This window comes from Rhea americana, unplaced genomic scaffold, assembly GCF_003343005.1.
Source record: "Rhea americana isolate MKP2758 unplaced genomic scaffold, rheAme1 scaffold_75, whole genome shotgun sequence".
Classification (NCBI taxonomy): domain Eukaryota; kingdom Metazoa; phylum Chordata; class Aves; order Rheiformes; family Rheidae; genus Rhea; species Rhea americana.
In genome coordinates this window covers 2,678,973-2,695,168 of record NW_028186923.1, presented here as the reverse complement: position 1 = coordinate 2,695,168, position 16,196 = coordinate 2,678,973, and the positions used below count along the sequence as shown (strand labels likewise).

General features: G+C 39.3%; 1 protein-coding gene across 2 annotated transcripts in view; it reads right to left on the bottom strand.

The window, feature by feature from the left end:
* Positions 1-16,196, bottom strand: part of SMAD2 (SMAD family member 2) — a 48,588-nt gene that overhangs the window by 15,817 nt on the left and 16,575 nt on the right. The gene's annotated exons all lie outside the window — the stretch shown is intronic.

Sequence of the window (16,196 nt, the reverse complement as noted above, 5' to 3'; positions counted from 1 at the left end):
TAAAACAGGCAAAACTTCCTCAGCCTAGCTCTTAACAAAATTCAATTTTAAAGTGTAGTTTGAGTTGCTTTTTTGTTTTTGTTTGTTTTTAAAGATAAACTGATCTAAGATTTCAATCAAACACCATGGGTAGCTAGAACTGAACTGTCAGGTAACTAACTTTCAGGTAAGACCACTTCAGTATCAATCTCATTCTCCATGTAGATACTAACTTGCTGCTTTTCCCAWTACAGGAAAATTTGGACTCTGAAGAGCATGTTACAGCTGATAATTCTCACAGTTTTCCGTACTCCCTTTGATTAAAGAACTAAATACTATTTTCCACAAAATGCAATGTTTAATACAGTTTTATAGCATTGTATTTTACGATTTAATTATAGAACAACAAAACTTTAACTAGTAAATCAAGCAGACCAGGAAAGCAGGAGGAAAGGAGAGACAACCCATTTCTTTATAGAGCTGGTTCAACGACAAGATCAGAGCAGTAAAGAAAAGGGAGTCTCCAGTGATGGCCACAAACTAACAGCAGCAGTAGTAAATTTAAGCTAAGTTAAAACTCAAACAAACAAACAAACAAACAAAAAAACCCATGGGTTCGTAAATCAAGCTCAGGTCTGTCACAGACATGTTCTGCCACCACTGGAAACATTAATTTACTTTACCTAAGTAACATACAGCCTGACTTTGCATCTCAGAAATGAAGAGAATTTGTTTGACAAGTCGCTTACAACTCCACTAGCTAATCACAACGCCTTAAGTCCGACCAGCCAGTACATTACCTTTGAAGTTAATAGTCTCTGAGAAGTTTACCATGAAGAAAAAAAGCCAAGTTCACCAAACTGAGGTATAAATACAAGCTTTGATATTTAAATTTAAGCTGCTAAACTTGGTTGACATACTTATGAGGTTGGATTCAGTGCTTTAATAAAGAGAAGGGACATTTTAATTTCTCCTCCTTTCACAGGGAAATTCATTAACAGATTTCATTAGCGTTAGAAGACAGCACAGTACTATACTTCAGACCACTTTTACGAGTTGACAACCACCTTAATCCCGTGGTTGCCTCAATAATACATAAGTTTGGGCCACTGACAAAAGGAATGAATAGCTCGGGTCCCCCTCTGACCTGTCCCACATCCTTATTTCAAACAGCTCGCCAAGGGAGACGGGAATGCTCATGCAGTAGGGAGGTGAGTCAAATCAGCAAATTGCCCATCTGATCCCTGAGTACACATGGTGGAAAATTATTGTTTTGCAAGTCACCTGTCAGCCAGATCAGTTCCCTTTATTCCTTGTGGAGTGACACAAGTACGACCTCCCCCCCGCCAAAAAAACAAACAAACAAAACAAACCCACACCCCACTCCCTTGGACACTTCACTGATAATGAACACAAGCAAGTCTTCATCTAGACAACTTCCTGTCTTTTTGCATTGGCAAAACAGAGCCACAYGTAAAGGCTCGTTCTTTGATACATATCCAGCTCCTCAAGAGAGTCAACTATTCTGAACACGTACCCCAACCTGATACCTAGATGTGCACCGCTCTCCAGAAGCAGAGCGGTCAGAAGAGGGAAACCTGACCACTACAGGATCAGCAGAGTCTGCAATCRCCCCCTTGCCTATTCCTAAAACGTTCCTGAGGAAGCACGCTGCCAGAAGCCACGTGAGGGTCAAAGTAGTTGCCCTGAAGACACACAGGCAGCATTGCTGTGCTGTACTGTGTGCCCTTAAACAGGCACCTCGACTGCTGGCAAGACGGATCATCACACGCATTTAATGAGAAGAAGAATCAGCAGACACGAAGCGTGCTGCACACTGACGCATCAGCTCCGACAACCCGCTGCTTGCCACCTTTGAGCAAAGGWTGTCTTCTTACGCTACAGCGGGGCTCCACAACTCACACTGTGACACATACCGCACGTGGTCTCAAACTGTTGACTGCGTCACTGGTGCAAGCGTGACCCCACCACGAAGTTGCTTCACACAGCTTTYAAGACAACGCACGCAAAAGTAAAGCCTTACAGCGCTTGACAAAAATCTGATGAACAGGAACAGTATTTTGTACTGTTAGTCTCTTCTCTCATCAATATTTGAACTGTCAAAACTGACAGTATATTCCAAAGTCTATGAAAAGACAAATGCTATTCTGAAGCAATGCAGGATGGAGCCATAACTTGCAATGAAACTCAGGACATCATGGAGAAAGAAGGTGGTAAGGAAGTAAGCAGGGGAAAAAACAAACAAACAAAAAAAMCCCCCAAGTTTCTTTACAAAAGAAATGGTCCGTTAAAGAGGACAGCAAAACCTCCATTACTCAGCAGCCTATGTGATATGCTGCCTTCCAGGAGATATATCTGCTTTGAACTAGGATTAGTAGCCATGTTTTTATTGGACTTTATTTCCATTCCAATAACTCATGATCAAACACTAAGAGCCTGCTAGAAATCATCCTGTATGATCAATAATAAAGTGAGCTCCACACAGCTTTTCCTGCCCACTAGAAGAAATACCTGAGTCTCCCCTCTTTCCTACTTACATAAAGGATCCACCGYCGAGAAGGTTCAAGACTTACTGGCTGGGTGGCATGGCAGCGGGGGGAAACTAGGACTCTCAACATTCATACAGATGCAAAATCAGAACGAAATTCCTCATAACCATAAAAAACATACTTGCTATAAAGCACTTCCATGAAAGGCTACAGTTACTACTTTGACACAATACGTTCATTCATATACAAGCAATAGTTTGATTAAGGGCAGACACTCCTACTCACCCCAGCACACTGGTGGCCAAAAGGTGGATTCTGAAAGACATCTAAACCACCACCAAAACCATCTGAAAGTCTACGCTTCTTATCTCCTCCTTATGTAGGAGAGAATCAAAACCAAATAGGAGGCATCCTCTCCTAAACCTGCCTTTCTAAATTGTCCCAAATCTCTTGAGATATGAAGAGTCAGTCTTTGCCTTAGTTCATAAAGGATCTGTAAGGATTAAGGACTAACATCTGTATGCACAAACTAGTCTGGAAACATTCCCAGGTGCTGGAACATGATCACATACGCTTAAAAGTAGCTAGGACATTCCCCAGCATCAGCCCATGTCATTGAGCGTTCTCCCACACAATTCTCAGGTTTGAGAGCTGACACAGAACTGGCACCAGGCAGTTCAGATGTAGCCCCCTTGCCCAGGAAGAGAAGAGTTTAAGAGYGTGAATGTGGGCAGTCATAAGCCAGTTGGCCTCAGTGCCTGGGAACATTCCCAGGCACGTTTAATTTATTAGGAGAGAAGTAGCCAAAACATATTGCCATTTAACCTTTAGCAAGCAGATTGCCCTCAAACCAAAGTCTTGAAGCACACTTCAGGCTTCATGTTTTGTGGAGCAGAGATTTTTGTTTTTGAACCCACTGTATACGGCAACATTGCTAAACCATCACTGTTTTCARAATACAGTTTGACTCCTGTGTCCAAGATGGACTTAAATCTTTCCTGTGTAGACAGAGCTTAAATATRCTCCAAACAACAATTTTAAAATGAATGTAATTCCTCCAACCAGAGCAGACATTTTGATTCCAAGAAGCATTTTCAGTGCTGCTCTCAAAACAATGTGACCTGTTGATATAAACAAAGTCTCAACCAGACAAAAGCTAGTATTTCTGTCTTTTCAATAATGGTTTAGATTAGCAAATCACCACGTTCTGTGTCTGTCAGCACTCCCAGAGCAAGCTTGTTTGAACACTAGATTGCTGCTTTTGCAGACACAACAGAATTGGCAAATTTATTATAAGGGACTTTAGGGATCTAAAGCATCAAATTGGCTCAATTTCACAGACGCCAAGTTCTAACAAGAGAAAGCTATTTCCTGGAAGAAGGAGAAACATTCAAAGAATACCTGCAAGGAAAAACAGCTACCCTGAGAGACTGAGGGATTTTCAGGGAAAAGGCAAAGTTCTAGCGAACATCTGGTTAAGCTGTAACCTGGGACAACTTAGTCCTGCAATTCCAACCTCTGGACTGACTAGAAGACAGATGCAGTGAATAAAGAGTCAGATAGTTATTACTGGGTGGAACTGAAGCTACTTCCGTCACAGCCTTTCCCTAAATGGAAAGGGTTGCAGGATTTGGCATTGCAACTTGACTTTTTATTTGCTTATAAGGAGCAGCATCTCAGATGATATTATACAGTTCTGGCAAGAAAAATCTTTAATGTGGCTATCAGCATGCAACAGTACAGAGTATGTCTTCAATTCTTCCATTTCATCATTTCCTTTAACAGGAAAAATCTGAGTTCCAAAAAACCCTACGCTGGGCAAGAAATTACCTAAACAGCAAAGAGCTGTAGCAATGCTTCACAAATGCTTTTGTTGAGACAAAATGCCAAAACTGTCTTCCTTTAGTAAGATAGAAAATAGTGATATGCAGTAGAAAAATGAGGACACAGGAAGAACCTAAATATCACACATAATCAAAAAATATTTTTATTTTTGAAGCCTATATATTACGGATGTTGATACCAAGCAGCATCAACAGTGCAAACCACACTGCAGGAGCAATAATATCCGTAAGCCTACTACAAAACTGAACTATAAAGTCCCAGTTCAAATACAGAAGAGTTGTTTCTCTGCCAATAAAGAACGGACATAGACAAATGTGATTTGGGCCATCCTGCAAAGTATACAATACAATTGCTTGCTTTGATGTATTACATCCCTATTTGAAGGATCAACATCCATATGAAATTCCATACTAGCTAGATATAAACTACCCAGGATGGAATAGTCTAAAGTAGCACACTAGAGTTCCATTTTAGTTGCTGTCCATCTGTAWATTTGAACTCTTGAATGTAACACCAGTCAAAAACAGATTCTTGCATTTGGAATATGATTAGGTGGCAAAGGACACTGACTCATCTAGGTAAAAAAGGAAAAAAAGGATAAGGCTGCCATTTTGAGTTTTTTGGAAGATTACCATTACCAACCAGCATATTAATGATAATTCGTGACAGTACAACCTCATCATAGCAAATGAAGACAACCATTTGGGTTCTGGCTCGCAGAGGCACTGATTCCAAATTAGCAGCCTCAGTAACCAGAGATGCATCCAGCCAGGACAATCCACAGCCCTCATGGATACTCAAATACTAACTAATAAAGCCACCTCAGATTGGTGCTCAATCCAGATCTCTTAATTAAAAGTTTAGTTTCTTAGCACAGCTAAGAGCTAGTCATATTGTTTGGAGATCCAAGCAAGTACGCACAAGTGCTGTCTGAACACCAATGACTACAGCATCAGATAAGCTGCTGCCTGTGTGTGGCATTGCACTGCAAATAGTCCAAGATATCCCTGTAACTTTCCCCTAGTGCATCTGCAAAGCAGAAAGACTGTTCAAATAGAAGTAGAGATCGAGTCTCATCAATGATTGAGGTTATAGCTGAAAGAATCTGACGCCAGCACAATTTTAAACTGTGCTTTGCCTGAACCCAAAGGAACTGAACCCCACTGTCACTCTCATGCTTAGGCTGGCAGTTCTTTGCTAATATAAATTTATTACTACCTTTTTACAGTGACAGAATGAACAAAGCAACCATCCCACCGCTAAAACTGTTCATGGTATTAGCCAGSCTGCATGCTCTAGTTACCTTTTTTGTACTAAATGCAGTGCTTGCAACAATACTACATCAGACGCAAGTTAGGCAGAACCACTTCAAAGATGATACACTTCAAAGTGGTATATAAAATAGCAGAAACTCTACACACAAGTCATTAAATATTGTCACACTTCACAGATAACTGGAATTCTATTTTATTCTTGCAAAGGAGTGGAATGGCTGTAAAGCAGCTAAAAGGAGTTCAGTAAACCACCTCCTTTCTACCCGAAGTGGAAATACTAGAAAGAACAAATAAAACTACAAAAGTAAATTGCTTTACACTAGTCAAAGCCCATATTACTCAGGGATCACTAGAAAATGGCCTCGGACATTTAACTTGCTTATTTGTGAAGTAACTCACTGAACCCCAAACATCTTTCCTGACTATCATATCCTGCAAAATCTACAGTCAGTAGCATGTTTGTAAGTGAATGTTCAAGACTGTCTTCTTTACTGTTTTTTCTCCCAGCTCTTAYATTCATGATTCTTTCTACCACTGAATCTACTTTCTCTGTCCTCATCTATTCTGAGACAGTTGCAGTGCCGGAGTTGCCTCTGARAATAATTTTAGTAAACTGTAACAGTACTCCATTTACCCATTTTAAAATTAGTTTTCAACTTCTAAAGTTCTCATGCAAAGGCTTACATAAAGATGTGAGCCTGACATTTTCACTGAAAGCCTAAACAAGAAAAAACAACAAGAACACAGGAAAATCAGGTTTTAACTTGAACTAGAGGTTACTTAGGCACACACTCAAACACCTTCAAAGTGTCGGACAACTGCCAGCCTAAAAGTCACAGCACTTACTGCCTTGACTGAGATTTGGTTGAGGGTATGGAAAAGGGGTTGGACAATATGTAGAGAATTTGCTTGAAAAGATACACCAAGCAATCCAAATTTGAGGTAAAACAGTGAGAAATTGTTACTAGATTTATGAAAGCTCATTTTCTCAAAGGGAAGGGGCAAGTGACATTGCTTTATCATAGCTGATGGCTTCTTCTGTGAGAGTTGCCTGAAAAATCAGGATAAAATCTACCGATTCAAGATCTACAGCTTGCACGGCAACTTTTACTTTTTTTGAAAAAAAATTTTGCTATATAAAATCTTAGCTCAAAGACCTTATAAAAACAACATACTGGCAGAAATCCAAGGTAGGAACACAACTATTTATGTTAAGACTGTAGTTCATCACTAGTGTAGCTGGACTGAAGTTGCACTTGTGTGAAGCCAATCTGTTACACTGACGACGCCGACTTTTAAGACCCTCAAGATAGATGAGAGAACTCAATCCTTCCTCTTGTTCCAATCTCTTCTTCCAGATGGCAACGGGATTCAAGAGCCCACACAGCTGAAAGGAAGATCAAAAAAGATGCACCAAACCTTTGGGACTAACTCAAGTCTTGAAGATGTCAGGTCCAGATGCACTATAGATGAACCAAAGCCAGTAATTAAAAAGATGAATGTGCTTACATTCCGCATAGAAGACAGTTCTTAAAAATCTGCCTGACCATAGTTTCTTAATGTTGAGTTTCAAATGAAAATATGCTATGCATTTATCTACTTTTAATACTTTGACTTGACAACACTTTACACTGGCAATTAGCATTTCTCCTTACTACAGTCTGAAAAGTCTATGTACCAGCCAGTGATGGGAGGCTGGACTAGATGATCTCCAGAGGTCCCTTCCAAGCTTACTGATTCTGTGATTATGCTAATTATACTACCTGTCTTCGTAAATGGCATCTCAGCTAGCTGTTCCGCTGTACAAAAGCCTACTACAAAACATAGTTTGGCTGGCCTAAATGTCTCAACTTCTGCTTAGGGTTTAATTCCCCCCTCTGCTAGGGGTGGCAGAGGAAGCTATCTGCATTATGCTCAGTTAGAACACATTAAAAGAGATCTGCATTAACAATGTAAATTTTTAAGCTACTTTCACAAGATAATAGCTACCCTACTCCTTTTTCAATCCTACATTTTCTGTCCCAGCAGAACTGATCAATCTTTCTACCTGCATCTCCATCACCCCATATTATAATGACAGGATGCCATCTCTTTCACTTAAATGTACATAACCAGATGTGCACATTCATCAAATGTCATTATAGCAGTAACCCAGCATTACAGCAGTACATTCCTGCTTACAAATCATGAGAAGCAATGCAGGTCCTGATCTCCCTTCCTAAAAAGAGAAAACGTAAAGGTTCAAGAATTGAAACAGGGATTTTTTTTTTTTAAAGTATCTGCTAGAGGGATGAGTTAATATGTCAAGTCAATGCTATATAAAAAGCACAAGTCTGAATTCCTCTTAAAAATGACTTAGATCTGCAGCTGCACTTATCCTCAGTAGAAGCTGAACGAGATTCTTCCCGGCAGACCTTTACAGTCAGTGACGGATACTTCAACGGAAGAGGAGATTACTAAGAAAGGAGGAAAAAAGAGGACAGGTTCTGCTAGATTAGTATTAACACCACAGCAAACAGACATTTGAACAACTCAAATACAGTTGGACAGTAAGTGTGCTAACAGATTCTCCCATTTTTCAAAGGGGTAGCAGAGCCTGTTAAGTCTATGAAAAAGATACTAAGTAATGTCTAAAAGAGCTTGGACCCCAGAAAAGAAAACTCCTACATAACTGAAAGTGCAACTTGTACTCTCAGGAGAAGCTTAACAAAGTGATGGTAACACTGGCAGCTGGGTACTTAGCTCCTACAATTATGGACACTTCTCCAGGTGTACTTTTTTTTTAAAAAAAAAAAAAGGTCTTATGTAAACTTAGCAGAAAGGCTTTGTTTCTGCTCTTCCTCCAGAGCCCAAAAGCAGACTTTTTTCAAGAAAATGCAATACACAAGAAAACTACTTGTTCAAAACAGCAACTGTACCTTTTCTCCCTGTTCTCTCCCCGCTTTTCATGCCACATACTGAGGACATACTGTAGCCAAGGAAGAAATGTCTATACATATGCATATTTGGTAGAATACAATTCAGGAACCACTAAACAACTCCTTTTTATGAAGTACCCTTTTAAGAATAAGGTTTACATAAAGTTTTAGGCAATACATTCAAAAGCATTACATCAAATAGAAAATGCAGCATTTCAACTATGGAAAAGGACTTAACATATATCCATTTGGTAAGGAAGATTACTTAAAAAATTAACACATCAAAATAGCCAGAAAAGCAGGAGATACAGGATGCAATTAACCTCTCTAACACTGTGGGAAATGAAAAACGTCATTAAGCAGCTTTGTACTTCATGCTAAACTTTGAGGATATCCACGGGGGACACACAAGAGAAACATGAGGTACAAAGGACGCTCTGTTACAGYCTAACATCAGAGCTGCCCATTGCACGTTTCAGGGCAAGGAGCTACTTTCTTCCTGTTTTGCAGAGTGTCAGGCCAGCAAGTCATCCTGATGAACAGCATAATGCTTCTCTTGCCTTTATCATGGGCACACTTCTTCCTGGTCATATGATCAAAAAAACTGCTTACAAAAGGCAAAGATTCAGATATAAGATGAGCCCCTTCAAAGCACTTTTCTCCTCCTCCCTTATCCCAAATCCTGACATGCTAGGCCAGCAGTGTCACCCAAAATGAAGCAGCCAATGACAACCACTGTTACATTCATTTTCTCTCAAAACRAAAAAAAATGCCAGGAGGATAGCCCCTTCAAGTTCAAGATTAACCTTTCAAATCTTCTGCCACGGAAAWCAAGCAGATATAAAATGTGAACCATGACATAGGCATGCCCTCAACCCACCCCAGGAAATCACATATTCAAAACAGTCATCAAGAGCAATGACTACTAAATCCTGCACCCAGCAAGGAAGACAAGTGTACAACYGCATTTGCAATGGCAACTCCTCAGAGAATAACTAGACAGAAAAGACAGACCATTAAGCCCCACAAGATTCAGGGCTTTGGATATGTGTTAAAATGGCTTCTTGGGAATAACTTCAAATTGCTGCACTGCTTTCATTTGTTATGCTATTATATGCAATAAAGGTTTTCTGATTGCAATGTTATTTTGCAGTTTCTCACAACATCTTCACAGAAATGTAAACACAGTATTTCAACTGGGATGAAAGCATGCAAGTTTGAAGTTTCAAAAGCTGAAAGTACTGTGCTCATTACATGACTGAGTGAACTGATGTTGAACTTAAAAATATCTGAATCTCATAATGAGAACATCATACTGGAAACATCTTTGGACTTTTACCAAAGTTCTTCATAGAACACAAGACCACCACCTCATAAAAGAAATTAAAGATCAAAACTCTATTCTCAAAGTAGAAGGGTATCCAAGAATACACATTCCAAAAATATTCAATTAGCAGAAGAATTTCTTGGAGCAGTGAGTAGCTAGCAAGATGTTGCACCACATCATGCAGCATGCTGTTTTGAAGCAAACATGTTCAGCAACACAGTCTAGCTGAGAAATCACCATCTATTCTACACTTTTTCATTTTGCCATCTCTTTTAAAGATTGGAAAGGAATTGTTCAACTTATTGTTTTAAATCTCCACTGAAAGGCCCCAACTAAAGCACCACCTTCAAGAACAGGAACAATGTCAAGCCATTAAATACCTTTTCTTTTTTTACCTATGAGTTATAGAAGAAATGAATAACCTACGAGATCATCTCAATTCTATTTCATACAATCTGCAGTTACTTTTGTTTCTTCTCCAGTTTGTATTAGCAAGTAAGGCCATGTAGTAAACTAAGATGATACCCACTGGAGTTTCACAGACTAATGAATGTTCTCTATTCTTCTCCTTCTGTATCCTTCTCCATGAAGGAGGACCTAAACAGAAGCRTATTAAAGAACAAAGTATCTTTACAAAAGATACACCCATCACAACACTAGATGATCTGTCCACAACCAATTGGCTTGTTAACAGCAGACAACAATCTCGCAGAAGGTCACACTTTCAAAAGAGGTAAAGACAAAGCTCACACACACCATAAAACATTTAAAGATGACCTTTATCTGAATTTCTCCAACCACTACTAGCCATGCTAGGTGCAAAGACTCAATCTTCACACTGCTAAAAGTTTTTCCCAAGAGTTAACAGGCACAGCAACCCACAGCTAAGCCTGTCACCCTCCAAGCAGGAGAGCAGTGATAGTAGTGCATCAGCGGGCCATTTTGTAACCTGGAGGACAGCAGACAAAGCTGAGATGTGAAATTTTGATTGTCTTAAACTTGTGGATACTTGGGCTGGTGAGGAGCAAGTGGCAACTCTGCAAGACACCTATCTTGTCCACATTACTTGAAAAATATGCTGACTTGGCAAAAAAAACCCTCTTAAAACAACAGAATTTCATGAATCTTCTAATCCCTTATTTCAAACTGAAGGTGTTTCTGGATAACTCTCCYTATGAATTCCCCACGTGTCCTGAAAAACTCAATGACAGAGGCCCAGGAAGAAAAGCGAACATAGGATATATATTAAAGTGCTTGACGCAAGGAAGCCCCCTACGCCATGCCAGAACAAATGTTGCAGTCTAAGCCAGTTATTGGTGCACAGCTAACATGAAAATTGGTAAATAGGTGAATGAGAAAATACATTGACCTTAATTTACCTCTAGATAAGAGAGAATATCTTTAGAGATTAGGTATACAAAAATTCAAAGAAATATCAAGTACTACATAGCTACGGTCCACAGTGCACACAGTAAGCAAATGGATTCAAATGAAGTTACACAAGTTTGACAACCAAGATACATAAWCTCTATTCTCCTCAGACCACAGCAGGATATGGGATGCCAAATCAGATACCATTCATAGAGAATCTGTGGATGCAGAATGGCAGATCCCTTGGAATAGGRATCAAAATCTATTTACTGAGCTTACTGCCTAGAGCTAGATAATGTGTTAAGATTATGGAAAAGTTCTGAAATCTTGTGCATCTTGCTCATGCTCCACACCCAGAACACTCACCTGAAGATACTGCCCACAAGCACTCTTGGCTCATATATAATTGCTTAATAGTTGAAGTACTTTCCCAGGACATCCAACAGTTTCTTTTCCTCACTCCACTGATGGGAGTTGACCCTGATTTACCTCCACCCTCAAAGAAAATTAGTAACAAAACTGTCCTATGCTCTGACAGCAGCTACCTTGCTCTCTCCTTGTGCTACTGCAGCACAAGATTAGAATTTCAAAGGCTAGAGAATATAAGCATTCAAGTTAACATTTTTGTGCCTCCTTGGTGCAAAGAAAGCTGATTAAATTCTTCTTGCTAGGTTATCAGATAAAGCATTGAAGGGTTCCCACATGCTGATCRAACATTTCAACATTAGACTGCAGTAATAATGTTGTCTTATTATCAAACAGGCTATTTCAGCATTTTTAAGTGGCTGCCACTAATGCAATTTGCAACATACAATCACATTGATGGGCTGTATGTTCTCCAGCTATATTCACCTGAGACATAAGGGACAGTGGAACATTGATTTTTTTGATCCCAGTTGTACTTCGACAAGGCATCAGTTTGCAAGACAGGTACACTGGGCATAACTATAATATTAGGCATTCATAGAATTTATGTATGAATGAACCAAAAGGATTTTCATCCCCAGTTTCATGGAATTCATCAAGACGGATATACTTAAATTCTTTCTTTGATATGGCTGTTAAGTTTACATTCAAGTCTCCCCACCAATGCAGAAGGGGAAACATTGTACTGATAGTTCTTTACTGTCTTTCCATAATAAGTTTGGTGATTAGATGCTGTGTTGCTGTTGGCATAAAACTACACAAAAACTTCAAGGTTCAGAAAAATGTAGTTGATTAACTCAAATGTTATTTTCATAGAAAGAGAAAGGACTTTTTCAACCAAGCAGTTGATAGTTGAACATTGCTTCAAACATGACACTTTCCACTACAATTAGAGCCAGAAAATTCCACCATCAGTTGCTTATTAGGCCTACAYGATCAGTATTTCAAAACAACAGTACGAATTAAAGTTATTTCAAATATCACAGAGGAACTTGACTTCAAGCCTTCCACAAAACTCAGAGGAAGTGAATACCAGTTCTGGGACTTAACTCACCAAATCAGCTGAACAGTAACTTTGAAATTCTGCATTTAAGCAAATCTTCAAGTTTGTTTCTTTTGTATTAGGCTTTTAGCTATCCAGTATTCAGAGAAAGCACTCCAGGAAATGTTCAGTTTACCAACAATAACAAGCAAAGACTCCAAGTGGACACTTTCAATTTTTGACCTGCTGAAACAGGTTTTTACATTTTAGAATAAAAAGCCAATCTGGGGAGTCGTTTCTGAATGAACTCWGAAGTCAGATTACTGGGAAAATCCCAGTGCAAAAGTGCTACACAATCCCCTAGCTCTTCTGCTGATTGAAGCATACGCAGCAAGATGCAAACTCACTTCAGCTCCCCATTGCTGTTTTGTATCCTGCTGGCCTGCTTCAAACASTGTAGCATGACAGAAGCCAACGAAAGCTGTTCACATTCAGACCACAGCATTGTWCACAGCAAAATTTCAAAAGTTTTTCACCAATCCACACTGCAACCAAGTCAAGAGTAAGCCAACAGTAACAAATAGTAAATGAGACATGCGAAATTACTCTTATTAAATTAGCAAGTATAGATWATAAACAGGATTAAATCAGTAGGAAACCACTTAGCTAGCTATTTGAGCTCAAAGCTGCAACAGTAGAACTGCAGCATGTTTTTTACCCTATAAATACTTCCTAGGCTAACAGCCTGAGCTACACAATTTGGAAGTTTCTGTACAAAAATGGTCTAGTTGTCCTAAAAATTCACATTAGTGAAAACAGCGCTCAATCCTTCTGTTGTAGTACCAAGAAAACTAAATYGGTTGACTTCTACAAGAGAAGAATATAATGAGAAGTCTTCACACTGCATATTTGGCCTGATATAAAGACACTAATTACCACAGTAATCCCAGGAATAGTTCAGCACTGACATGGGCTGACTATAACCAGATTCTTTAATTGGAGAAAAATAACTACTATTTATGAGGTCATTTGGGGCTCAATATTGACAATAAAGCACAGTCAACATATCTGTCTTGAGTGACCAACATATCATCTTAATGGCAGTGTGAAGTGTCAGATACAGATATTCTTCTAGTTAAAGCATTGTACTGGGATCCATCGAGCAGGTGAGTTGTTAAAGTAACCACAGATTGCTATTTTTCGTGTGCCTAAACAGCCCCAGCATCAGTCATCAACTTGGGCCAAACAAGTCAAGGCACGTAAATCAAGTTTTAATTTTTTTTTTTTTTTTTGAGTCAGACTCTTGAATAGAGCGCTCCTTCTTACCACTAAAGCAATAATAAGCATAGTACTAATAAGCAACAGTAACTTGAAGCTAAGGAACTTCCACAGATTTAAACAACTTCTCACCCCCAACTCTGCTTTCTACATCATTGATATTCCAACAAGAAAAACATCTTAAACTTGGACCCTATAACCAATAACACAGTTTATGTCACTGAGGTGAAGATGAGGCACGATCATATATACCTTGCAAAAACTCATCTCAATTTACAGACTGAGAAATCATCATAAATAAAACAATTTAAGGTTTCCCAGAAAAAAAGCAGCACAGMCAAGACTGAAATCCACACCTCCAGAGCCTTGATCTAGTGTTCTAACTCATACGTGACAYGGTCCTCAAAACTCAACATTTTCTTCCTCCTGACTTGAGGCAGGCTCCTTCAAACTACGCTATTGGCCAGGTATCTTGTGCATTTAAATTTTTACACGCTGTTCCACCTCAACTGACGTGCCATTACTTTCTGCTTGGCATACCAATTCTGTAACAAGTGATCTGGGCAAGTCACGTGACATCCTGAATTGCACGAGCTTAAAACTCACAGCATTAAGTTTCATTGTTTAATGCTTTAAGACTTCCTTATTTAGGATGACACTGATGTTATAAATTGCTGTAACCTGAACTACTGCTACACTGAAGTTTAACCTGAGTTAACAGGATTTCAGCTCTCAACAGTAGCCACAGCTGTATACAGAGCCAGAGAAGCTAAAAGAAGAAAGCCATGTTTTAGTGTATTTATTAAAACCTCAATTACACTTGAATACAGTCATTACTTATTTAAATTAACACTGCCTTAGAAGGCTAGAAAATTGAAGTTTTCAATTCAAATTCAACTTTTAAAGAATGACATATATACTAGAGCAAAGCCCTGATCACCATCATACACACCTGCTGAAAGGCCCCCTACACACACACACTTCTGTACCACCTATTAGGAATAGGGGCTTGCTGCAAAGGGGCCATTCAAGTAGGAAGTGTTGGTAGAAGAAAAATCTCCCATTGACCTCCATCCATGGCAGCTCCTCTCCAAAACAGGACCACAAAAACAGCTCCGACTAGCTTACGACAGAACATTTTTCTTCAGAATGCTGAAACAATTTGCTCAATGCTTCAAAAAGTTAAAAGTCAGTTCCTGAGAACAAGCACTATAGAAGTTGTATAATTACACAGTATGATATAGTACTGAGCAAGCATTTAAAGAAATTGTAATTCAGGAGTATTAATGCCAAGCTGACATTTCTTCCACAGTTGTGTTTTTAAACTGGTGTGAACTAACTTAATTCTTTTTCTTTCATTAGCTTAGAAGAAATTGCAAAACTCCTGAGTGACCACCAGCAGATCTTCAATTATCTCATTTCTAAGTTTAGTTTTGCAATAATACACTAATTAAATTGATTTTTAAAATAGTTTTGTAGGTAAAGGATACACTTTCAAAATAACAGGTGTGACTAGTGCTACCAACACCATCAATGACTGCTTAGCTCAAGTTTAGAAATTTAGCCTTCACAGGGAYCAGAAGTCAAATCTGACACGAATTCAGAGTTCCTATTACATGCTGTCCATGCAGCATTTAAAAGTGTCCTGCAACTTCAAGCATGCAGTTAGGCCAGCATCCCCTTGTGTACGGCCCACACCATCTAAAACATTGATGGATTTTGGAAACTAAGGAGGGTTGGGTTTGTTTATTCTTGAACGGGAGACTGTCTTGGAATACCAGATGCTTACTCCGAGACGAGCCCTAAGGAAGTTACCACAGTCCCTCAGAAAGACTGCATTTTCTGTGCAGCAATCCGAACTGCGCTGTACAGCACTACAGTACATGGTCTAGTTGAAAGTAGTCACCATAAAATGACTGAAACAGAATTCTCAACATAGACCCCAAAATGCTGCAAAACATCAGAAAAATATCCCCAAAGCCAACTGCTTTGCCATGGCTACTTTAAGCAATAACACAGAACGTTCATCTGGCATAATCATCTTTCAGTAGCGTTTTCTGGTCAGGCTACACAGGTAGACTATTCATCTGGCAAGTAGCTGCCTGGCTGCTTGCTAGGCCTGGCACTAAGGCTGTAGAACTCCTTTTACTAAGAGAAAGTCGAGAAGCTCCAGAGTACGCTGCTGGACTCCTCAGCTGAAAGGGTACATGCACGCAGGGCCGATTCGGAGAGCTACAAAATCTGCCACAAGAAGTCATGAGACRTACAGATGTTATACCCCACAGG